Source organism: Vicugna pacos, unplaced genomic scaffold (assembly GCF_048564905.1).
Source record: "Vicugna pacos unplaced genomic scaffold, VicPac4 scaffold_20, whole genome shotgun sequence".
NCBI lineage: Eukaryota > Metazoa > Chordata > Mammalia > Artiodactyla > Camelidae > Vicugna > Vicugna pacos.
Window position 1 is genome coordinate 41,352,218 of NW_027328741.1, and position 26,390 is coordinate 41,378,607.

At 47.1% G+C, this 26,390-nt stretch overlaps 1 protein-coding gene; it reads right to left on the reverse strand.

Annotated features, from left to right (window-relative positions):
- LOC140693988 (trafficking protein particle complex subunit 9-like) overlaps positions 1-26,390 on the reverse strand; it is a 290,787-nt gene that overhangs the window by 51,099 nt on the left and 213,298 nt on the right.

The window sequence follows — 26,390 nt, forward strand, 5'->3', positions numbered from 1 at the left end:
ATGTGGAGAGACGTTCGTTCATCCAGCACAAAGGGAACGGGTTGCAGGAGAAACCCTTACTCTGGTTTCTCAGTCTGTTTCCTAGTGCCGGTTTGAAGTGCCTGCCGTTTTCACTGTAAAACCGAGTTGGAGCTTGTACCTCCCCATATATATGTATGGAGTGGAGTTTGCAACTGAAAAGAAACTTTGTGTTCCCTTCGAGCTAGGTGAAGGACGGCTTTCACACACACTTATCTCTCAGAACTGAGCATGTGGAGAGACGTTCGTTCATCCAGCACAAAGGGAACGGGTTGCAGGAGAAACCCTTACTCTGGTTTCTCAGTCTGTTTCCTAGTGCCGGTTTGAAGTGCCTGCCATTTTCACTGTAAAACCGAGTTGGAGCTTGTACCTCCCCATATATATGTATGGAGTGGAGTTTGCAACTGAAAAGAAACTTTGTGTTCCCTTCAAGCTAGGTGAAGGACGGCTTTCACACACACTTATCTCTCAGAACTGAGCATGTGGAGAGACGTTCGTTCATCCAGCACAAAGGGAACGGGTTGCAGGAGAAACCCTTACTCTGGTTTCTCAGTCTGTTTCCTAGTGCCGGTTTGAAGTGCCTGCCGTTTTCACTGTAAAACCGAGTTGGAGCTTGTACCTCCCCATATATATGTATGGAGTGGAGTTGGCAACTGAAAAGAAACTTTGTGTTCCCTTCAAGCTAGGTGAAGGACGGCTTTCACACACACTTATCTCTCAGAACTGAGCATGTGGAGAGACGTTCGTTCATCCAGCACAAAGGGAACGGGTTGCAGGAGAAACCCTTACTCTGGTTTCTCAGTCTGTTTCCTAGTGCCGGTTTGAAGTGCCTGCCGTTTTCACTGTAAAACCGAGTTGGAGCTTGTACCTCCCCATATATATGTATGGAGTGGAGTTTGCAACTGAAAAGAAACTTTGTGTTCCCTTCAAGCTAGGTGAAGGACGGCTTTCACACACACTTATCTCTCAGAACTGAGCATGTGGAGAGACGTTCGTTCATCCAGCACAAAGGGAACGGGTTGCAGGAGAAACCCTTACTCTGGTTTCTCAGTCTGTTTCCTAGTGCCGGTTTGAAGTGCCTGCCGTTTTCACTGTAAAACCGAGTTGGAGCTTGTACCTCCCCATAGATATGTATGGAGTGGAGTTTGCAACTGAAAAGAAACTTTGTGTTCCCTTCAAGCTAGGTGAAGAACGGCTTTCACACACACTTATCTCTCAGAACTGAGCATGTGGAGAGACGTTCGTTCATCCAGCACAAAGGGAACGGGTTGCAGGAGAAACCCTTACTCTGGTTTCTCAGTCTGTTTCCTAGTGCCGGTTTGAAGTGCCTGCCGTTTTCACTGTAAAACCGAGTTGGAGCTTGTACCTCCCCATATATATGTATGGAGTGGAGTTGGCAACTGAAAAGAAACTTTGTGTTCCCTTCAAGCTAGGTGAAGGACGGCTTTCACACACACTTATCTCTCAGAACTGAGCATGTGGAGAGACGTTCGTTCATCCAGCACAAAGGGAACGGGTTGCAGGAGAAACCCTTACTCTGGTTTCTCAGTCTGTTTCCTAGTGCCGGTTTGAAGTGCCTGCCGTTTTCACTGTAAAACCGAGTTGGAGCTTGTACCTCCCCATATATATGTATGGAGTGGAGTTTGCAACTGAAAAGAAACTTTGTGTTCCCTTCAAGCTAGGTGAAGGGCGGCTTTCACACACACTTATCTCTCAGAACTGAGCATGTGGAGAGACGTTCGTTCATCCAGCACAAAGGGAACGGGTTGCAGGAGAAACCCTTACTCTGGTTTCTCAGTCTGTTTCCTAGTGCCGGTTTGAAGTGCCTGCCGTTTTCACTGTAAAACCGAGTTGGAGCTTGTACCTCCCCATATATATGTATGGAGTGGAGTTTGCAACTGAAAAGAAACTTTGTGTTCCCTTCGAGCTAGGTGAAGGACGGCTTTCACACACACTTATCTCTCAGAACTGAGCATGTGGAGAGAGGTTCGTTCATCCAGCACAAAGGGAACGGGTTGCAGGAGAAACCCTTACTCTGGTTTCTCAGTCTGTTTCCTAGTGCCGGTTTGAAGTGCCTGCCGTTTTCACTGTAAAACCGAGTTGGAGCTTGTACCTCCCCATATATATGTATGGAGTGGAGTTGGCAACTGAAAAGAAACTTTGTGTTCCCTTCAAGCTAGGTGAAGGACGGCTTTCACACACACTTATCTCTCAGAACTGAGCATGTGGAGAGACGTTCGTTCATCCAGCACAAAGGGAACGGGTTGCAGGAGAAACCCTTACTCTGGTTTCTCAGTCTGTTTCCTAGTGCCGGTTTGAAGTGCCTGCCGTTTTCACTGTAAAACCGAGTTGGAGCTTGTACCTCCCCATATATATGTATGGAGTGGAGTTGGCAACTGAAAAGAAACTTTGTGTTCCCTTCGAGCTAGGTGAAGGACGGCTTTCACACACACTTATCTCTCAGAACTGAGCATGTGGAGAGACGTTCGTTCATCCAGCACAAAGGGAACGGGTTGCAGAAGAAACCCTTACTCTGGTTTCTCAGTCTGTTTCCTAGTGCCGGTTTGAAGTGCCTGCCGTTTTCACTGTAAAACCGAGTTGGAGCTTGTACCTCCCCATATATATGTATGGAGTGGAGTTTGCAACTGAAAAGAAACTTTGTGTTCCCTTCAAGCTAGGTGAAGGACGGCTTTCACACACACTTATCTCTCAGAACTGAGCATGTGGAGAGACGTTCGTTCATCCAGCACAAAGGGAACGGGTTGCAGGAGAAACCCTTACTCTGGTTTCTCAGTCTGTTTCCTAGTGCCGGTTTGAAGTGCCTGCCGCTTTCACTGTAAAACCGAGTTGGAGCTTGTACCTCCCCATATATATGTATGGAGTGGAGTTTGCAACTGAAAAGAAACTTTGTGTTCCCTTCAAGCTAGGTGAAGGACGGCTTTCACACACACTTATCTCTCAGAACTGAGCATGTGGAGAGACGTTCGTTCATCCAGCACAAAGGGAACGGGTTGCAGGAGAAACCCTTACTCTGGTTTCTCAGTCTGTTTCCTAGTGCCGGTTTGAAGTGCCTGCCGTTTTCACTGTAAAACCGAGTTGGAGCTTGTACCTCCCCATATATATGTATGGAGTGGAGTTTGCAACTGAAAAGAAACTTTGTGTTCCCTTCAAGCTAGGTGAAGGACGGCTTTCACACACACTTATCTCTCAGAACTGAGCATGTGGAGAGACGTTCGTTCATCCAGCACAAAGGGAACGGGTTGCAGGAGAAACCCTTACTCTGGTTTCTCAGTCTGTTTCCTAGTGCCGGTTTGAAGTGCCTGCCGTTTTCACTGTAAAACCGAGTTGGAGCTTGTAACTCCCCATATATATGTATGGAGTGGAGTTTGCAACTGAAAAGAAACTTTGTGTTCCCTTCAAGCTAGGTGAAGGACGGCTTTCACACACACTTATCTCTCAGAACTGAGCATGTGGATAGACGTTCGTTCATCCAGCACAAAGGGAACGGGTTGCAGGAGAAACCCTTACTCTGGTTTCTCAGTCTGTTTCCTAGTGCCGGTTTGAAGTGCCTGCCATTTTCACTGTAAAACCGAGTTGGAGCTTGTACCTCCCCATATATATGTATGGAGTGGAGTTTGCAACTGAAAAGAAACTTTGTGTTCCCTTCAAGCTAGGTGAAGGACGGCTTTCACACACACTTATCTCTCAGAACTGAGCATGAGGAGAGACGTTCGTTCATCCAGCACAAAGGGAACGGGTTGCAGGAGAAACCCTTACTCTGGTTTCTCAGTCTGTTTCCTAGTGCCGGTTTGAAGTGCCTGCCGTTTTCACTGTAAAACCGAGTTGGAGCTTGTACCTCCCCATATATATGTATGGAGTGGAGTTGGCAACTGAAAAGAAACTTTGTGTTCCCTTCAAGCTAGGTGAAGGACGGCTTTCACACACACTTATCTCTCAGAACTGAGCATGTGGAGAGACGTTCGTTCATCCAGCACAAAGGGAACGGGTTGCAGGAGAAACCCTTACTCTGGTTTCTCAGTCTGTTTCCTAGTGCCGGTTTGAAGTGCCTGCCGTTTTCACTGTAAAACCGAGTTGGAGCTTGTACCTCCCCATATATATGTATGGAGTGGAGTTTGCAACTGAAAAGAAACTTTGTGTTCCCTTCAAGCTAGGTGAAGGACGGCTTTCACACACACTTATCTCTCAGAACTGAGCATGTGGAGAGACGTTCGTTCATCCAGCACAAAGGGAACGGGTTGCAGGAGAAACCCTTACTCTGGTTTCTCAGTCTGTTTCCTAGTGCCGGTTTGAAGTGCCTGCCGTTTTCACTGTAAAACCGAGTTGGAGCTTGTACCTCCCCATATATATGTATGGAGTGGAGTTTGCAACTGAAAAGAAACTTTGTGTTCCCTTCAAGCTAGGTGAAGGACGGCTTTCACACACACTTATCTCTCAGAACTGAGCATGTGGAGAGACGTTCGTTCATCCAGCACAAAGGGAACGGGTTGCAGGAGAAACCCTTACTCTGGTTTCTCAGTCTGTTTCCTAGTGCCGGTTTGAAGTGCCTGCCGTTTTCACTGTAAAACCGAGTTGGAGCTTGTACCTCCCCATATATATGTATGGAGTGGAGTTTGCAACTGAAAAGAAACTTTGTGTTCCCTTCAAGCTAGGTGAAGGACGGCTTTCACACACACTTATCTCTCAGAACTGAGCATGTGGAGAGACGTTCGTTCATCCAGCACAAAGGGAACGGGTTGCAGGAGAAACCCTTACTCTGGTTTCTCAGTCTGTTTCCTAGTGCCGGTTTGAAGTGCCTGCCGTTTTCACTGTAAAACCGAGTTGGAGCTTGTACCTCCCCATATATATGTATGGAGTGGAGTTTGCAACTGAAAAGAAACTTTGTGTTCCCTTCAAGCTAGGTGAAGGAGGGCTTTCACACACACTTATCTCTCAGAACTGAGCATGTGGAGAGACGTTCGTTCATCCAGCACAAAGGGAACGGGTTGCAGGAGAAACCCTTACTCTGGTTTCTCAGTCTGTTTCCTAGTGCCGGTTTGAAGTGCCTGCCGTTTTCACTGTAAAACCGAGTTGGAGCTTGTACCTCCCCATATATATGTATGGAGTGGAGTTTGCAACTGAAAAGAAACTTTGTGTTCCCTTCAAGCTAGGTGAAGGACGGCTTTCACACACACTTATCTCTCAGAAATGAGCATGTGGAGAGACGTTCGTTCATCCAGCACAAAGGGAACGGGTTGCAGGAGAAACCCTTACTCTGGTTTCTCAGTCTGTTTCCTAGTGCCGGTTTGAAGTGCCTGCCGTTTTCACTGTAAAACCGAGTTGGAGCTTGTACCTCCCCATATATATGTATGGAGTGGAGTTTGCAACTGAAAAGAAACTTTGTGTTCCCTTCAAGCTAGGTGAAGGACGGCTTTCACACACACTTATCTCTCAGAACTGAGCATGTGGAGAGACGTTCGTTCATCCAGCACAAAGGGAACGGGTTGCAGGAGAAACCCTTACTCTGGTTTCTCAGTCTGTTTCCTAGTGCCGGTTTGAAGTGCCTGCCGTTTTCACTGTAAAACCGAGTTGGAGCTTGTACCTCCCCATATATATGTATGGAGTGGAGTTGGCAACTGAAAAGAAACTTTGTGTTCCCTTCAAGCTAGGTGAAGGACGGCTTTCACACACACTTATCTCTCAGAACTGAGCATGTGGAGAGACGTTCGTTCATCCAGCACAAAGGGAACGGGTTGCAGGAGAAACCCTTACTCTGGTTTCTCAGTCTGTTTCCTAGTGCCGGTTTGAAGTGCCTGCCGTTTTCACTGTAAAACCGAGTTGGAGCTTGTACCTCCCCATATATATGTATGGAGTGGAGTTTGCAACTGAAAAGAAACTTTGTGTTCCCTTCAAGCTAGGTGAAGGACGGCTTTCACACACACTTATCTCTCAGAACTGAGCATGTGGAGAGACGTTCGTTCATCCAGCACAAAGGGAACGGGTTGCAGGAGAAACCCTTACTCTGGTTTCTCAGTCTGTTTCCTAGTGCCGGTTTGAAGTGCCTGCCGTTTTCACTGTAAAACCGAGTTGGAGCTTGTACCTCCCCATAGATATGTATGGAGTGGAGTTTGCAACTGAAAAGAAACTTTGTGTTCCCTTCAAGCTAGGTGAAGGACGGCTTTCACACACACTTATCTCTCAGAACTGAGCATGTGGAGAGACGTTCGTTCATCCAGCACAAAGGGAACGGGTTGCAGGAGAAACCCTTACTCTGGTTTCTCAGTCTGTTTCCTAGTGCCGGTTTGAAGTGCCTGCCGTTTTCACTGTAAAACCGAGTTGGAGCTTGTACCTCCCCATATATATGTATGGAGTGGAGTTTGCAACTGAAAAGAAACTTTGTGTTCCCTTCAAGCTAGGTGAAGGACGGCTTTCACACACACTTATCTCTCAGAACTGAGCATGTGGAGAGACGTTCGTTCATCCAGCACAAAGGGAACGGGTTGCAGGAGAAACCCTTACTCTGGTTTCTCAGTCTGTTTCCTAGTGCCGGTTTGAAGTGCCTGCCGTTTTCACTGTAAAACCGAGTTGGAGCTTGTACCTCCCCATAGATATGTATGGAGTGGAGTTTGCAACTGAAAAGAAACTTTGTGTTCCCTTCAAGCTAGGTGAAGAACGGCTTTCACACACACTTATCTCTCAGAACTGAGCATGTGGAGAGACGTTCGTTCATCCAGCACAAAGGGAACGGGTTGCAGGAGAAACCCTTACTCTGGTTTCTCAGTCTGTTTCCTAGTGCCGGTTTGAAGTGCCTGCCGTTTTCACTGTAAAACCGAGTTGGAGCTTGTACCTCCCCATATATATGTATGGAGTGGAGTTGGCAACTGAAAAGAAACTTTGTGTTCCCTTCAAGCTAGGTGAAGGACGGCTTTCACACACACTTATCTCTCAGAACTGAGCATGTGGAGAGACGTTCGTTCATCCAGCACAAAGGGAACGGGTTGCAGGAGAAACCCTTACTCTGGTTTCTCAGTCTGTTTCCTAGTGCCGGTTTGAAGTGCCTGCCGTTTTCACTGTAAAACCGAGTTGGAGCTTGTACCTCCCCATATATATGTATGGAGTGGAGTTTGCAACTGAAAAGAAACTTTGTGTTCCCTTCAAGCTAGGTGAAGGGCGGCTTTCACACACACTTATCTCTCAGAACTGAGCATGTGGAGAGACGTTCGTTCATCCAGCACAAAGGGAACGGGTTGCAGGAGAAACCCTTACTCTGGTTTCTCAGTCTGTTTCCTAGTGCCGGTTTGAAGTGCCTGCCGTTTTCACTGTAAAACCGAGTTGGAGCTTGTACCTCCCCATATATATGTATGGAGTGGAGTTTGCAACTGAAAAGAAACTTTGTGTTCCCTTCGAGCTAGGTGAAGGACGGCTTTCACACACACTTATCTCTCAGAACTGAGCATGTGGAGAGAGGTTCGTTCATCCAGCACAAAGGGAACGGGTTGCAGGAGAAACCCTTACTCTGGTTTCTCAGTCTGTTTCCTAGTGCCGGTTTGAAGTGCCTGCCGTTTTCACTGTAAAACCGAGTTGGAGCTTGTACCTCCCCATATATATGTATGGAGTGGAGTTGGCAACTGAAAAGAAACTTTGTGTTCCCTTCAAGCTAGGTGAAGGACGGCTTTCACACACACTTATCTCTCAGAACTGAGCATGTGGAGAGACGTTCGTTCATCCAGCACAAAGGGAACGGGTTGCAGGAGAAACCCTTACTCTGGTTTCTCAGTCTGTTTCCTAGTGCCGGTTTGAAGTGCCTGCCGTTTTCACTGTAAAACCGAGTTGGAGCTTGTACCTCCCCATATATATGTATGGAGTGGAGTTGGCAACTGAAAAGAAACTTTGTGTTCCCTTCGAGCTAGGTGAAGGACGGCTTTCACACACACTTATCTCTCAGAACTGAGCATGTGGAGAGACGTTCGTTCATCCAGCACAAAGGGAACGGGTTGCAGAAGAAACCCTTACTCTGGTTTCTCAGTCTGTTTCCTAGTGCCGGTTTGAAGTGCCTGCCGTTTTCACTGTAAAACCGAGTTGGAGCTTGTACCTCCCCATATATATGTATGGAGTGGAGTTTGCAACTGAAAAGAAACTTTGTGTTCCCTTCAAGCTAGGTGAAGGACGGCTTTCACACACACTTATCTCTCAGAACTGAGCATGTGGAGAGACGTTCGTTCATCCAGCACAAAGGGAACGGGTTGCAGGAGAAACCCTTACTCTGGTTTCTCAGTCTGTTTCCTAGTGCCGGTTTGAAGTGCCTGCCGCTTTCACTGTAAAACCGAGTTGGAGCTTGTACCTCCCCATATATATGTATGGAGTGGAGTTTGCAACTGAAAAGAAACTTTGTGTTCCCTTCAAGCTAGGTGAAGGACGGCTTTCACACACACTTATCTCTCAGAACTGAGCATGTGGAGAGACGTTCGTTCATCCAGCACAAAGGGAACGGGTTGCAGGAGAAACCCTTACTCTGGTTTCTCAGTCTGTTTCCTAGTGCCGGTTTGAAGTGCCTGCCGTTTTCACTGTAAAACCGAGTTGGAGCTTGTACCTCCCCATATATATGTATGGAGTGGAGTTTGCAACTGAAAAGAAACTTTGTGTTCCCTTCAAGCTAGGTGAAGGACGGCTTTCACACACACTTATCTCTCAGAACTGAGCATGTGGAGAGACGTTCGTTCATCCAGCACAAAGGGAACGGGTTGCAGGAGAAACCCTTACTCTGGTTTCTCAGTCTGTTTCCTAGTGCCGGTTTGAAGTGCCTGCCGTTTTCACTGTAAAACCGAGTTGGAGCTTGTAACTCCCCATATATATGTATGGAGTGGAGTTTGCAACTGAAAAGAAACTTTGTGTTCCCTTCAAGCTAGGTGAAGGACGGCTTTCACACACACTTATCTCTCAGAACTGAGCATGTGGATAGACGTTCGTTCATCCAGCACAAAGGGAACGGGTTGCAGGAGAAACCCTTACTCTGGTTTCTCAGTCTGTTTCCTAGTGCCGGTTTGAAGTGCCTGCCATTTTCACTGTAAAACCGAGTTGGAGCTTGTACCTCCCCATATATATGTATGGAGTGGAGTTTGCAACTGAAAAGAAACTTTGTGTTCCCTTCAAGCTAGGTGAAGGACGGCTTTCACACACACTTATCTCTCAGAACTGAGCATGAGGAGAGACGTTCGTTCATCCAGCACAAAGGGAACGGGTTGCAGGAGAAACCCTTACTCTGGTTTCTCAGTCTGTTTCCTAGTGCCGGTTTGAAGTGCCTGCCGTTTTCACTGTAAAACCGAGTTGGAGCTTGTACCTCCCCATATATATGTATGGAGTGGAGTTGGCAACTGAAAAGAAACTTTGTGTTCCCTTCAAGCTAGGTGAAGGAGGGCTTTCACACACACTTATCTCTCAGAACTGAGCATGTGGAGAGACGTTCGTTCATCCAGCACAAAGGGAACGGGTTGCAGGAGAAACCCTTACTCTGGTTTCTCAGTCTGTTTCCTAGTGCCGGTTTGAAGTGCCTGCCGTTTTCACTGTAAAACCGAGTTGGAGCTTGTACCTCCCCATATATATGTATGGAGTGGAGTTTGCAACTGAAAAGAAACTTTGTGTTCCCTTCAAGCTAGGTGAAGGACGGCTTTCACACACACTTATCTCTCAGAACTGAGCATGTGGAGAGACGTTCGTTCATCCAGCACAAAGGGAACGGGTTGCAGGAGAAACCCTTACTCTGGTTTCTCAGTCTGTTTCCTAGTGCCGGTTTGAAGTGCCTGCCGTTTTCACTGTAAAACCGAGTTGGAGCTTGTACCTCCCCATATATATGTATGGAGTGGAGTTTGCAACTGAAAAGAAACTTTGTGTTCCCTTCAAGCTAGGTGAAGGACGGCTTTCACACACACTTATCTCTCAGAACTGAGCATGTGGAGAGACGTTCGTTCATCCAGCACAAAGGGAACGGGTTGCAGGAGAAACCCTTACTCTGGTTTCTCAGTCTGTTTCCTAGTGCCGGTTTGAAGTGCCTGCCGTTTTCACTGTAAAACCGAGTTGGAGCTTGTACCTCCCCATATATATGTATGGAGTGGAGTTTGCAACTGAAAAGAAACTTTGTGTTCCCTTCAAGCTAGGTGAAGGACGGCTTTCACACACACTTATCTCTCAGAACTGAGCATGTGGAGAGACGTTCGTTCATCCAGCACAAAGGGAACGGGTTGCAGGAGAAACCCTTACTCTGGTTTCTCAGTCTGTTTCCTAGTGCCGGTTTGAAGTGCCTGCCGTTTTCACTGTAAAACCGAGTTGGAGCTTGTACCTCCCCATATATATGTATGGAGTGGAGTTTGCAACTGAAAAGAAACTTTGTGTTCCCTTCAAGCTAGGTGAAGGAGGGCTTTCACACACACTTATCTCTCAGAACTGAGCATGTGGAGAGACGTTCGTTCATCCAGCACAAAGGGAACGGGTTGCAGGAGAAACCCTTACTCTGGTTTCTCAGTCTGTTTCCTAGTGCCGGTTTGAAGTGCCTGCCGTTTTCACTGTAAAACCGAGTTGGAGCTTGTACCTCCCCATATATATGTATGGAGTGGAGTTTGCAACTGAAAAGAAACTTTGTGTTCCCTTCAAGCTAGGTGAAGGACGGCTTTCACACACACTTATCTCTCAGAAATGAGCATGTGGAGAGACGTTCGTTCATCCAGCACAAAGGGAACGGGTTGCAGGAGAAACCCTTACTCTGGTTTCTCAGTCTGTTTCCTAGTGCCGGTTTGAAGTGCCTGCCGTTTTCACTGTAAAACCGAGTTGGAGCTTGTACCTCCCCATATATATGTATGGAGTGGAGTTTGCAACTGAAAAGAAACTTTGTGTTCCCTTCAAGCTAGGTGAAGGACGGCTTTCACACACACTTATCTCTCAGAACTGAGCATGTGGAGAGACGTTCGTTCATCCAGCACAAAGGGAACGGGTTGCAGGAGAAACCCTTACTCTGGTTTCTCAGTCTGTTTCCTAGTGCCGGTTTGAAGTGCCTGCCGTTTTCACTGTAAAACCGAGTTGGAGCTTGTACCTCCCCATATATATGTATGGAGTGGAGTTGGCAACTGAAAAGAAACTTTGTGTTCCCTTCAAGCTAGGTGAAGGACGGCTTTCACACACACTTATCTCTCAGAACTGAGCATGTGGAGAGACGTTCGTTCATCCAGCACAAAGGGAACGGGTTGCAGGAGAAACCCTTACTCTGGTTTCTCAGTCTGTTTCCTAGTGCCGGTTTGAAGTGCCTGCCGTTTTCACTGTAAAACCGAGTTGGAGCTTGTACCTCCCCATATATATGTATGGAGTGGAGTTTGCAACTGAAAAGAAACTTTGTGTTCCCTTCAAGCTAGGTGAAGGACGGCTTTCACACACACTTATCTCTCAGAACTGAGCATGTGGAGAGACGTTCGTTCATCCAGCACAAAGGGAACGGGTTGCAGGAGAAACCCTTACTCTGGTTTCTCAGTCTGTTTCCTAGTGCCGGTTTGAAGTGCCTGCCGTTTTCACTGTAAAACCGAGTTGGAGCTTGTACCTCCCCATAGATATGTATGGAGTGGAGTTTGCAACTGAAAAGAAACTTTGTGTTCCCTTCAAGCTAGGTGAAGGACGGCTTTCACACACACTTATCTCTCAGAACTGAGCATGTGGAGAGACGTTCGTTCATCCAGCACAAAGGGAACGGGTTGCAGGAGAAACCCTTACTCTGGTTTCTCAGTCTGTTTCCTAGTGCCGGTTTGAAGTGCCTGCCGTTTTCACTGTAAAACCGAGTTGGAGCTTGTACCTCCCCATATATATGTATGGAGTGGAGTTGGCAACTGAAAAGAAACTTTGTGTTCCCTTCAAGCTAGGTGAAGGACGGCTTTCACACACACTTATCTCTCAGAACTGAGCATGTGGAGAGACGTTCGTTCATCCAGCACAAAGGGAACGGGTTGCAGGAGAAACCCTTACTCTGGTTTCTCAGTCTGTTTCCTAGTGCCGGTTTGAAGTGCCTGCCGTTTTCACTGTAAAACCGAGTTGGAGCTTGTACCTCCCCATATATATGTATGGAGTGGAGTTTGCAACTGAAAAGAAACTTTGTGTTCCCTTCAAGCTAGGTGAAGGACGGCTTTCACACACACTTATCTCTCAGAACTGAGCATGTGGAGAGACGTTCGTTCATCCAGCACAAAGGGAACGGGTTGCAGGAGAAACCCTTACTCTGGTTTCTCAGTCTGTTTCCTAGTGCCGGTTTGAAGTGCCTGCCGTTTTCACTGTAAAACCGAGTTGGAGCTTGTACCTCCCCATATATATGTATGGAGTGGAGTTTGCAACTGAAAAGAAACTTTGTGTTCCCTTCAAGCTAGGTGAAGGACGGCTTTCACACACACTTATCTCTCAGAACTGAGCATGTGGAGAGACGTTCGTTCATCCAGCACAAAGGGAACGGGTTGCAGGAGAAACCCTTACTCTGGTTTCTCAGTCTGTTTCCTAGTGCCGGTTTGAAGTGCCTGCCGTTTTCACTGTAAAACCGAGTTGGAGCTTGTACCTCCCCATATATATGTATGGAGTGGAGTTTGCAACTGAAAAGAAACTTTCTGTTCCCTTCAAGCTAGGTGAAGGACGGCTTTCACACACACTTATCTCTCAGAAATGAGCATGTGGAGAGACGTTCGTTCATCCAGCACAAAGGGAACGGGTTGCAGGAGAAACCCTTACTCTGGTTTCTCAGTCTGTTTCCTAGTGCCGGTTTGAAGTGCCTGCCGTTTTCACTGTAAAACCGAGTTGGAGCTTGTACCTCCCCATATATATGTATGGAGTGGAGTTGGCAACTGAAAAGAAACTTTGTGTTCCCTTCAAGCTAGGTGAAGGACGGCTTTCACACACACTTATCTGTCAGAACTGAGCATGTGGAGAGACGTTCGTTCATCCAGCACAAAGGGAACGGGTTGCAGGAGAAACCCTTACTCTGGTTTCTCAGTCTGTTTCCTAGTGCCGGTTTGAAGTGCCTGCCGTTTTCACTGTAAAACCGAGTTGGAGCTTGTACCTCCCCATATATATGTATGGAGTGGAGTTTGCAACTGAAAAGAAACTTTGTGTTCCCTTCAAGCTAGGTGAAGGACGGCTTTCACACACACTTATCTCTCAGAACTGAGCATGTGGAGAGACGTTCGTTCATCCAGCACAAAGGGAACGGGTTGCAGGAGAAACCCTTACTCTGGTTTCTCAGTCTGTTTCCTAGTGCCGGTTTGAAGTGCCTGCCGTTTTCACTGTAAAACCGAGTTGGAGCTTGTACCTCCCCATAGATATGTATGGAGTGGAGTTTGCAACTGAAAAGAAACTTTGTGTTCCCTTCAAGCTAGGTGAAGGACGGCTTTCACACACACTTATCTCTCAGAACTGAGCATGTGGAGAGACGTTCGTTCATCCAGCACAAAGGGAACGGGTTGCAGGAGAAACCCTTACTCTGGTTTCTCAGTCTGTTTCCTAGTGCCGGTTTGAAGTGCCTGCCGTTTTCACTGTAAAACCGAGTTGGAGCTTGTACCTCCCCATAGATATGTATGGAGTGGAGTTTGCAACTGAAAAGAAACTTTGTGTTCCCTTCAAGCTAGGTGAAGGACGGCTTTCACACACACTTATCTCTCAGAACTGAGCATGTGGAGAGACGTTCGTTCATCCAGCACAAAGGGAACGGGTTGCAGGAGAAACCCTTACTCTGGTTTCTCAGTCTGTTTCCTAGTGCCGGTTTGAAGTGCCTGCCGTTTTCACTGTAAAACCGAGTTGGAGCTTGTACCTCCCCATATATATGTATGGAGTGGAGTTGGCAACTGAAAAGAAACTTTGTGTTCCCTTCAAGATAGGTGAAGGACGGCTTTCACACACACTTATCTCTCAGAACTGAGCATGTGGAGAGACGTTCGTTCATCCAGCACAAAGGGAACGGGTTGCAGGAGAAACCCTTACTCTGGTTTCTCAGTCTGTTTCCTAGTGCCGGTTTGAAGTGCCTGCCGTTTTCACTGTAAAACCGAGTTGGAGCTTGTACCTCCCCATATATATGTATGGAGTGGAGTTTGCAACTGAAAAGAAACTTTGTGTTCCCTTCGAGCTAGGTGAAGGACGGCTTTCACACACACTTATCTCTCAGAACTGAGCATGTGGAGAGACGTTCGTTCATCCAGCACAAAGGGAACGGGTTGCAGGAGAAACCCTTACTCTGGTTTCTCAGTCTGTTTCCTAGTGCCGGTTTGAAGTGCCTGCCATTTTCACTGTAAAACCGAGTTGGAGCTTGTACCTCCCCATATATATGTATGGAGTGGAGTTTGCAACTGAAAAGAAACTTTGTGTTCCCTTCAAGCTAGGTGAAGGACGGCTTTCACACACACTTATCTCTCAGAACTGAGCATGTGGAGAGACGTTCGTTCATCCAGCACAAAGGGAACGGGTTGCAGGAGAAACCCTTACTCTGGTTTCTCAGTCTGTTTCCTAGTGCCGGTTTGAAGTGCCTGCCGTTTTCACTGTAAAACCGAGTTGGAGCTTGTACCTCCCCATATATATGTATGGAGTGGAGTTGGCAACTGAAAAGAAACTTTGTGTTCCCTTCAAGCTAGGTGAAGGACGGCTTTCACACACACTTATCTCTCAGAACTGAGCATGTGGAGAGACGTTCGTTCATCCAGCACAAAGGGAACGGGTTGCAGGAGAAACCCTTACTCTGGTTTCTCAGTCTGTTTCCTAGTGCCGGTTTGAAGTGCCTGCCGTTTTCACTGTAAAACCGAGTTGGAGCTTGTACCTCCCCATATATATGTATGGAGTGGAGTTTGCAACTGAAAAGAAACTTTGTGTTCCCTTCAAGCTAGGTGAAGGACGGCTTTCACACACACTTATCTCTCAGAACTGAGCATGTGGAGAGACGTTCGTTCATCCAGCACAAAGGGAACGGGTTGCAGGAGAAACCCTTACTCTGGTTTCTCAGTCTGTTTCCTAGTGCCGGTTTGAAGTGCCTGCCGTTTTCACTGTAAAACCGAGTTGGAGCTTGTACCTCCCCATAGATATGTATGGAGTGGAGTTGGCAACTGAAAAGAAACTTTGTGTTCCCTTCAAGCTAGGTGAAGAACGGCTTTCACACACACTTATCTCTCAGAACTGAGCATGTGGAGAGACGTTCGTTCATCCAGCACAAAGGGAACGGGTTGCAGGAGAAACCCTTACTCTGGTTTCTCAGTCTGTTTCCTAGTGCCGGTTTGAAGTGCCTGCCGTTTTCACTGTAAAACCGAGTTGGAGCTTGTACCTCCCCATATATATGTATGGAGTGGAGTTGGCAACTGAAAAGAAACTTTGTGTTCCCTTCAAGCTAGGTGAAGGACGGCTTTCACACACACTTATCTCTCAGAACTGAGCATGTGGAGAGACGTTCGTTCATCCAGCACAAAGGGAACGGGTTGCAGGAGAAACCCTTACTCTGGTTTCTCAGTCTGTTTCCTAGTGCCGGTTTGAAGTGCCTGCCGTTTTCACTGTAAAACCGAGTTGGAGCTTGTACCTCCCCATATATATGTATGGAGTGGAGTTTGCAACTGAAAAGAAACTTTGTGTTCCCTTCAAGCTAGGTGAAGGGCGGCTTTCACACACACTTATCTCTCAGAACTGAGCATGTGGAGAGACGTTCGTTCATCCAGCACAAAGGGAACGGGTTGCAGGAGAAACCCTTACTCTGGTTTCTCAGTCTGTTTCCTAGTGCCGGTTTGAAGTGCCTGCCGTTTTCACTGTAAAACCGAGTTGGAGCTTGTACCTCCCCATATATATGTATGGAGTGGAGTTTGCAACTGAAAAGAAACTTTGTGTTCCCTTCGAGCTAGGTGAAGGACGGCTTTCACACACACTTATCTCTCAGAACTGAGCATGTGGAGAGAGGTTCGTTCATCCAGCACAAAGGGAACGGGTTGCAGGAGAAACCCTTACTCTGGTTTCTCAGTCTGTTTCCTAGTGCCGGTTTGAAGTGCCTGCCGTTTTCACTGTAAAACCGAGTTGGAGCTTGTACCTCCCCATATATATGTATGGAGTGGAGTTGGCAACTGAAAAGAAACTTTGTGTTCCCTTCAAGCTAGGTGAAGGACGGCTTTCACACACACTTATCTCTCAGAACTGAGCATGTGGAGAGACGTTCGTTCATCCAGCACAAAGGGAACGGGTTGCAGGAGAAACCCTTACTCTGGTTTCTCAGTCTGTTTCCTAGTGCCGGTTTGAAGTGCCTGCCGTTTTCACTGTAAAACCGAGTTGGAGCTTGTACCTCCCCATATATATGTATGGAGTGGAGTTGGCAACTGAAAAGAAACTTTGTGTTCCCTTCGAGCTAGGTGAAGGACGGCTTTCACACACACTTATCTCTCAGAACTGAGCATGTGGAGAGACGTTCGTTCATCCAGCACAAAGGGAACGGGTTGCAGAAGAAACCCTTACTCTGGTTTCTCAGTCTGTTTCCTAGTGCCGGTTTGAAGTGCCTGCCGTTTTCACTGTAAAACCGAGTTGGAGCTTGTACCTCCCCATATATATGTATGGAGTGGAGTTTGCAACTGAAAAGAAACTTTGTGTTCCCTTCAAGCTAGGTGAAGGACGGCTTTCACACACACTTATCTCTCAGAACTGAGCATGTGGAGAGACGTTCGTTCATCCAGCACAAAGGGAACGGGTTGCAGGAGAAACCCTTACTCTGGTTTCTCAGTCTGTTTCCTAGTGCCGGTTTGAAGTGCCTGCCGCTTTCACTGTAAAACCGAGTTGGAGCTTGTACCTCCCCATATATATGTATGGAGTGGAGTTTGCAACTGAAAAGAAACTTTGTGTTCCCTTCAAGCTAGGTGAAGGACGGCTTTCACACACACTTATCTCTCAGAACTGAGCATGTGGAGAGACGTTCGTTCATCCAGCACAAAGGGAACGGGTTGCAGGAGAAACCCTTACTCTGGTTTCTCAGTCTGTTTCCTAGTGCCGGTTTGAAGTGCCTGCCGTTTTCACTGTAAAACCGAGTTGGAGCTTGTACCTCCCCATATATATGTATGGAGTGGAGTTTGCAACTGAAAAGAAACTTTGTGTTCCCTTCAAGCTAGGTGAAGGACGGCTTTCACACACACTTATCTCTCAGAACTGAGCATGTGGAGAGACGTTCGTTCATCCAGCACAAAGGGAACGGGTTGCAGGAGAAACCCTTACTCTGGTTTCTCAGTCTGTTTCCTAGTGCCGGTTTGAAGTGCCTGCCGTTTTCACTGTAAAACCGAGTTGGAGCTTGTAACTCCCCATATATATGTATGGAGTGGAGTTTGCAACTGAAAAGAAACTTTGTGTTCCCTTCAAGCTAGGTGAAGGACGGCTTTCACACACACTTATCTCTCAGAACTGAGCATGTGGATAGACGTTCGTTCATCCAGCACAAAGGGAACGGGTTGCAGGAGAAACCCTTACTCTGGTTTCTCAGTCTGTTTCCTAGTGCCGGTTTGAAGTGCCTGCCATTTTCACTGTAAAACCGAGTTGGAGCTTGTACCTCCCCATATATATGTATGGAGTGGAGTTTGCAACTGAAAAGAAACTTTGTGTTCCCTTCAAGCTAGGTGAAGGACGGCTTTCACACACACTTATCTCTCAGAACTGAGCATGAGGAGAGACGTTCGTTCATCCAGCACAAAGGGAACGGGTTGCAGGAGAAACCCTTACTCTGGTTTCTCAGTCTGTTTCCTAGTGCCGGTTTGAAGTGCCTGCCGTTTTCACTGTAAAACCGAGTTGGAGCTTGTACCTCCCCATATATATGTATGGAGTGGAGTTGGCAACTGAAAAGAAACTTTGTGTTCCCTTCAAGCTAGGTGAAGGACGGCTTTCACACACACTTATCTCTCAGAACTGAGCATGTGGAGAGACGTTCGTTCATCCAGCACAAAGGGAACGGGTTGCAGGAGAAACCCTTACTCTGGTTTCTCAGTCTGTTTCCTAGTGCCGGTTTGAAGTGCCTGCCGTTTTCACTGTAAAACCGAGTTGGAGCTTGTACCTCCCCATATATATGTATGGAGTGGAGTTTGCAACTGAAAAGAAACTTTGTGTTCCCTTCAAGCTAGGTGAAGGACGGCTTTCACACACACTTATCTCTCAGAACTGAGCATGTGGAGAGACGTTCGTTCATCCAGCACAAAGGGAACGGGTTGCAGGAGAAACCCTTACTCTGGTTTCTCAGTCTGTTTCCTAGTGCCGGTTTGAAGTGCCTGCCGTTTTCACTGTAAAACCGAGTTGGAGCTTGTACCTCCCCATATATATGTATGGAGTGGAGTTTGCAACTGAAAAGAAACTTTGTGTTCCCTTCAAGCTAGGTGAAGGACGGCTTTCACACACACTTATCTCTCAGAACTGAGCATGTGGAGAGACGTTCGTTCATCCAGCACAAAGGGAACGGGTTGCAGGAGAAACCCTTACTCTGGTTTCTCAGTCTGTTTCCTAGTGCCGGTTTGAAGTGCCTGCCGTTTTCACTGTAAAACCGAGTTGGAGCTTGTACCTCCCCATATATATGTATGGAGTGGAGTTTGCAACTGAAAAGAAACTTTGTGTTCCCTTCAAGCTAGGTGAAGGACGGCTTTCACACACACTTATCTCTCAGAACTGAGCATGTGGAGAGACGTTCGTTCATCCAGCACAAAGGGAACGGGTTGCAGGAGAAACCCTTACTCTGGTTTCTCAGTCTGTTTCCTAGTGCCGGTTTGAAGTGCCTGCCGTTTTCACTGTAAAACCGAGTTGGAGCTTGTACCTCCCCATATATATGTATGGAGTGGAGTTTGCAACTGAAAAGAAACTTTGTGTTCCCTTCAAGCTAGGTGAAGGAGGGCTTTCACACACACTTATCTCTCAGAACTGAGCATGTGGAGAGACGTTCGTTCATCCAGCACAAAGGGAACGGGTTGCAGGAGAAACCCTTACTCTGGTTTCTCAGTCTGTTTCCTAGTGCCGGTTTGAAGTGCCTGCCGTTTTCACTGTAAAACCGAGTTGGAGCTTGTACCTCCCCATATATATGTATGGAGTGGAGTTGGCAACTGAAAAGAAACTTTGTGTTCCCTTCAAGCTAGGTGAAGGACGGCTTTCACACACACTTATCTCTCAGAAATGAGCATGTGGAGAGACGTTCGTTCATCCAGCACAAAGGGAACGGGTTGCAGGAGAAACCCTTACTCTGGTTTCTCAGTCTGTTTCCTAGTGCCGGTTTGAAGTGCCTGCCGTTTTCACTGTAAAACCGAGTTGGAGCTTGTACCTCCCCATATATATGTATGGAGTGGAGTTTGCAACTGAAAAGAAACTTTGTGTTCCCTTCAAGCTAGGTGAAGGACGGCTTTCACACACACTTATCTCTCAGAACTGAGCATGTGGAGAGACGTTCGTTCATCCAGCACAAAGGGAACGGGTTGCAGGAGAAACCCTTACTCTGGTTTCTCAGTCTGTTTCCTAGTGCCGGTTTGAAGTGCCTGCCGTTTTCACTGTAAAACCGAGTTGGAGCTTGTACCTCCCCATATATATGTATGGAGTGGAGTTGGCAACTGAAAAGAAACTTTGTGTTCCCTTCAAGCTAGGTGAAGGACGGCTTTCACACACACTTATCTCTCAGAACTGAGCATGTGGAGAGACGTTCGTTCATCCAGCACAAAGGGAACGGGTTGCAGGAGAAACCCTTACTCTGGTTTCTCAGTCTGTTTCCTAGTGCCGGTTTGAAGTGCCTGCCGTTTTCACTGTAAAACCGAGTTGGAGCTTGTACCTCCCCATATATATGTATGGAGTGGAGTTTGCAACTGAAAAGAAACTTTGTGTTCCCTTCAAGCTAGGTGAAGGACGGCTTTCACACACACTTATCTCTCAGAACTGAGCATGTGGAGAGACGTTCGTTCATCCAGCACAAAGGGAACGGGTTGCAGGAGAAACCCTTACTCTGGTTTCTCAGTCTGTTTCCTAGTGCCGGTTTGAAGTGCCTGCCGTTTTCACTGTAAAACCGAGTTGGAGCTTGTACCTCCCCATAGATATGTATGGAGTGGAGTTTGCAACTGAAAAGAAACTTTGTGTTCCCTTCAAGCTAGGTGAAGGACGGCTTTCACACACACTTATCTCTCAGAACTGAGCATGTGGAGAGACGTTCGTTCATCCAGCACAAAGGGAACGGGTTGCAGGAGAAACCCTTACTCTGGTTTCTCAGTCTGTTTCCTAGTGCCGGTTTGAAGTGCCTGCCGTTTTCACTGTAAAACCGAGTTGGAGCTTGTACCTCCCCATATATATGTATGGAGTGGAGTTGGCAACTGAAAAGAAACTTTGTGTTCCCTTCAAGCTAGGTGAAGGACGGCTTTCACACACACTTATCTCTCAGAACTGAGCATGTGGAGAGACGTTCGTTCATCCAGCACAAAGGGAACGGGTTGCAGGAGAAACCCTTACTCTGGTTTCTCAGTCTGTTTCCTAGTGCCGGTTTGAAGTGCCTGCCGTTTTCACTGTAAAACCGAGTTGGAGCTTGTACCTCCCCATATATATGTATGGAGTGGAGTTTGCAACTGAAAAGAAACTTTGTGTTCCCTTCAAGCTAGGTGAAGGACGGCTTTCACACACACTTATCTCTCAGAACTGAGCATGTGGAGAGACGTTCGTTCATCCAGCACAAAGGGAACGGGTTGCAGGAGAAACCCTTACTCTGGTTTCTCAGTCTGTTTCCTAGTGCCGGTTTGAAGTGCCTGCCGTTTTCACTGTAAAACCGAGTTGGAGCTTGTACCTCCCCATATATATGTATGGAGTGGAGTTTGCAACTGAAAAGAAACTTTGTGTTCCCTTCAAGCTAGGTGAAGGACGGCTTTCACACACACTTATCTCTCAGAACTGAGCATGTGGAGAGACGTTCGTTCATCCAGCACAAAGGGAACGGGTTGCAGGAGAAACCCTTACTCTGGTTTCTCAGTCTGTTTCCTAGTGCCGGTTTGAAGTGCCTGCCGTTTTCACTGTAAAACCGAGTTGGAGCTTGTACCTCCCCATATATATGTATGGAGTGGAGTTTGCAACTGAAAAGAAACTTTCTGTTCCCTTCAAGCTAGGTGAAGGACGGCTTTCACACACACTTATCTCTCAGAAATGAGCATGTGGAGAGACGTTCGTTCATCCAGCACAAAGGGAACGGGTTGCAGGAGAAACCCTTACTCTGGTTTCTCAGTCTGTTTCCTAGTGCCGGTTTGAAGTGCCTGCCGTTTTCACTGTAAAACCGAGTTGGAGCTTGTACCTCCCCATATATATGTATGGAGTGGAGTTGGCAACTGAAAAGAAACTTTGTGTTCCCTTCAAGCTAGGTGAAGGACGGCTTTCACACACACTTATCTGTCAGAACTGAGCATGTGGAGAGACGTTCGTTCATCCAGCACAAAGGGAACGGGTTGCAGGAGAAACCCTTACTCTGGTTTCTCAGTCTGTTTCCTAGTGCCGGTTTGAAGTGCCTGCCGTTTTCACTGTAAAACCGAGTTGGAGCTTGTACCTCCCCATATATATGTATGGAGTGGAGTTTGCAACTGAAAAGAAACTTTGTGTTCCCTTCAAGCTAGGTGAAGGACGGCTTTCACACACACTTATCTCTCAGAACTGAGCATGTGGAGAGACGTTCGTTCATCCAGCACAAAGGGAACGGGTTGCAGGAGAAACCCTTACTCTGGTTTCTCAGTCTGTTTCCTAGTGCCGGTTTGAAGTGCCTGCCGTTTTCACTGTAAAACCGAGTTGGAGCTTGTACCTCCCCATAGATATGTATGGAGTGGAGTTTGCAACTGAAAAGAAACTTTGTGTTCCCTTCAAGCTAGGTGAAGGACGGCTTTCACACACACTTATCTCTCAGAACTGAGCATGTGGAGAGACGTTCGTTCATCCAGCACAAAGGGAACGGGTTGCAGGAGAAACCCTTACTCTGGTTTCTCAGTCTGTTTCCTAGTGCCGGTTTGAAGTGCCTGCCGTTTTCACTGTAAAACCGAGTTGGAGCTTGTACCTCCCCATAGATATGTATGGAGTGGAGTTTGCAACTGAAAAGAAACTTTGTGTTCCCTTCAAGCTAGGTGAAGGACGGCTTTCACACACACTTATCTCTCAGAACTGAGCATGTGGAGAGACGTTCGTTCATCCAGCACAAAGGGAACGGGTTGCAGGAGAAACCCTTACTCTGGTTTCTCAGTCTGTTTCCTAGTGCCGGTTTGAAGTGCCTGCCGTTTTCACTGTAAAACCGAGTTGGAGCTTGTACCTCCCCATATATATGTATGGAGTGGAGTTGGCAACTGAAAAGAAACTTTGTGTTCCCTTCAAGATAGGTGAAGGACGGCTTTCACACACACTTATCTCTCAGAACTGAGCATGTGGAGAGACGTTCGTTCATCCAGCACAAAGGGAACGGGTTGCAGGAGAAACCCTTACTCTGGTTTCTCAGTCTGTTTCCTAGTGCCGGTTTGAAGTGCCTGCCGTTTTCACTGTAAAACCGAGTTGGAGCTTGTACCTCCCCATATATATGTATGGAGTGGAGTTTGCAACTGAAAAGAAACTTTGTGTTCCCTTCAAGCTAGGTGAAGGACGGCTTTCACACACACTTATCTCTCAGAACTGAGCATGTGGAGAGACGTTCGTTCATCCAGCACAAAGGGAACGGGTTGCAGGAGAAACCCTTATTCTGGTTTCTCAGTCTGTTTCCTAGTGCCGGTTTGAAGTGCCTGCCGTTTTCACTGTAAAACCGAGTTGGAGCTTGTACCTCCCCATATATATGTATGGAGTGGAGTTTGCAACTGAAAAGAAACTTTGTGTTCCCTTCAAGCTAGGTGAAGGACGGCTTTCACACACACTTATCTCTCAGAACTGAGCATGTGGAGAGACGTTCGTTCATCCAGCACAAAGGGAACGGGTTGCAGGAGAAACCCTTACTCTGGTTTCTCAGTCTGTTTCCTAGTGCCGGTTTGAAGTGCCTGCCGTTTTCACTGTAAAACCGAGTTGGAGCTTGTACCTCCCCATATATATGTATGGAGTGGAGTTTGCAACTGAAAAGAAACTTTGTGTTCCCTTCAAGCTAGGTGAAGGGCGGCTTTCACACACACTTATCTCTCAGAACTGAGCATGTGGAGAGACGTTCGTTCATCCAGCACAAAGGGAACGGGTTGCAGGAGAAACCCTTACTCTGGTTTCTCAGTCTGTTTCCTAGTGCCGGTTTGAAGTGCCTGCCGTTTTCACTGTAAAACCGAGTTGGAGCTTGTACCTCCCCATATATATGTATGGAGTGGAGTTTGCAACTGAAAAGAAACTTTGTGTTCCCTTCAAGCTAGGTGAAGGACGGCTTTCACACACACTTATCTCTCAGAAATGAGCATGTGGAGAGACGTTCGTTCATCCAGCACAAAGGGAACGGGTTGCAGGAGAAACCCTTACTCTGGTTTCTCAGTCTGTTTCCTAGTGCCGGTTTGAAGTGCCTGCCGTTTTCACTGTAAAACCGAGTTGGAGCTTGTACCTCCCCATATATATGTATGGAGTGGAGTTGGCAACTGAAAAGAAACTTTGTGTTCCCTTCAAGCTAGGTGAAGGACGGCTTTCACACACACTTATCTCTCAGAACTGAGCATGTGGAGAGACGTTCGTTCATCCAGCACAAAGGGAACGGGTTGCAGGAGAAACCCTTACTCTGGTTTCTCAGTCTGTTTCCTAGTGCCGGTTTGAAGTGCCTGCCGTTTTCACTGTAAAACCGAGTTGGAGCTTGTACCTCCCCATATATATGTATGGAGTGGAGTTGGCAACTGAAAAGAAACTTTGTGTTCCCTTCGAGCTAGGTGAAGGACGGCTTTCACACACACTTATCTCTCAGAACTGAGCATGTGGAGAGACGTTCGTTCATCCAGCACAAAGGGAACGGGTTGCAGGAGAAACCCTTACTCTGGTTTCTCAGTCTGTTTCCTAGTGCCGGTTTGAAGTGCCTGCCGTTTTCACTGTAAAACCGAGTTGGAGCTTGTACCTCCCCATATATATGTATGGAGTGGAGTTTGCAACTGAAAAGAAACTTTGTGTTCCCTTCAAGCTAGGTGAAGGACGGCTTTCACACACACTTATCTCTCAGAACTGAGCATGTGGAGAGACGTTCGTTCATCCAGCACAAAGGGAACGGGTTGCAGGAGAAACCCTTACTCTGGTTTCTCAGTCTGTTTCCTAGTGCCGGTTTGAAGTGCCTGCCGTTTTCACTGTAAAACCGAGTTGGAGCTTGTACCTCCCCATAGTTATGTATGGAGTGGAGTTGGCAACTGAAAAGAAACTTTGTGTTCCCTTCAAGCTAGGTGAAGGACGGCTTTCACACACACTTATCTCTCAGAACTGAGCATGTGGAGAGACGTTCGTTCATCCAGCACAAAGGGAACGGGTTGCAGGAGAAACCCTTACTCTGGTTTCTCAGTCTGTTTCCTAGTGCCGGTTTGAAGTGCCTGCCGTTTTCACTGTAAAACCGAGTTGGAGCTTGTACCTCCCCATATATATGTATGGAGTGGAGTTGGCAACTGAAAAGAAACTTTGTGTTCCCTTCAAGCTAGGTGAAGGACGGCTTTCACACACACTTATCTCTCAGAACTGAGCATGTGGAGAGACGTTCGTTCATCCAGCACAAAGGGAACGGGTTGCAGGAGAAACCCTTACTCTGGTTTCTCAGTCTGTTTCCTAGTGCCGGTTTGAAGTGCCTGCCGTTTTCACTGTAAAACCGAGTTGGAGCTTGTACCTCCCCATATATATGTATGGAGTGGAGTTTGCAACTGAAAAGAAACTTTGTGTTCCCTTCAAGCTAGGTGAAGGACAGCTTTCACACACACTTATCTCTCAGAACTGAGCATGTGGAGAGACGTTCGTTCATCCAGCACAAAGGGAACGGGTTGCAGGAGAAACCCTTACTCTGGTTTCTCAGTCTGTTTCCTAGTGCCGGTTTGAAGTGCCTGCCGTTTTCACTGTAAAACCGAGTTGGAGCTTGTACCTCCCCATATATATGTATGGAGTGGAGTTTGCAACTGAAAAGAAACTTTGTGTTCCCTTCAAGCTAGGTGAAGGACGGCTTTCACACACACTTATCTCTCAGAACTGAGCATGTGGAGAGACGTTCGTTCATCCAGCACAAAGTGAACGGGTTGCAGGAGAAACCCTTACTCTGGTTTCTCAGTCTGTTTCCTAGTGCCGGTTTGAAGTGCCTGCCGTTTTCACTGTAAAACCGAGTTGGAGCTTGTACCTCCCCATATATATGTATGGAGTGGAGTTTGCAACTGAAAAGAAACTTTGTGTTCCCTTCAAGCTAGGTGAAGGACGGCTTTCACACACACTTATCTCTCAGAACTGAGCATGTGGAGAGACGTTCGTTCATCCAGCACAAAGGGAACGGGTTGCAGGAGAAACCCTTACTCTGGTTTCTCAGTCTGTTTCCTAGTGCCGGTTTGAAGTGCCTGCCGTTTTCACTGTAAAACCGAGTTGGAGCTTGTACCTCCCCATATATATGTATGGAGTGGAGTTTGCAACTGAAAAGAAACTTTGTGTTCCCTTCAAGCTAGGTGAAGGACGGCTTTCACACACACTTATCTCTCAGAACTGAGCATGTGGAGAGACGTTCGTTCATCCAGCACAAAGGGAACGGGTTGCAGGAGAAACCCTTACTCTGGTTTCTCAGTCTGTTTCCTAGTGCCGGTTTGAAGTGCCTGCCGTTTTCACTGTAAAACCGAGTTGGAGCTTGTACCTCCCCATATATATGTATGGAGTGGAGTTGGCAACTGAAAAGAAACTTTGTGTTCCCTTCAAGCTAGGTGAAGGACGGCTTTCACACACACTTATCTCTCAGAACTGAGCATGTGGAGAGACGTTCGTTCATCCAGCACAAAGGGAACGGGTTGCAGGAGAAACCCTTACTCTGGTTTCTCAGTCTGTTTCCTAGTGCCGGTTTGAAGTGCCTGCCGTTTTCACTGTAAAACCGAGTTGGAGCTTGTACCTCCCCATATATATGTATGGAGTGGAGTTGGCAACTGAAAAGAAACTTTGTGTTCCCTTCGAGCTAGGTGAAGGACGGCTTTCACACACACTTATCTCTCAGAACTGAGCATGTGGAGAGACGTTCGTTCATCCAGCACAAAGGGAACGGGTTGCAGGAGAAACCCTTACTCTGGTTTCTCAGTCTGTTTCCTAGTGCCGGTTTGAAGTGCCTGCCGTTTTCACTGTAAAACCGAGTTGGAGCTTGTACCTCCCCATATATATGTATGGAGTGGAGTTTGCAACTGAAAAGAAACTTTGTGTTCCCTTCAAGCTAGGTGAAGGACGGCTTTCACACACACTTATCTCTCAGAACT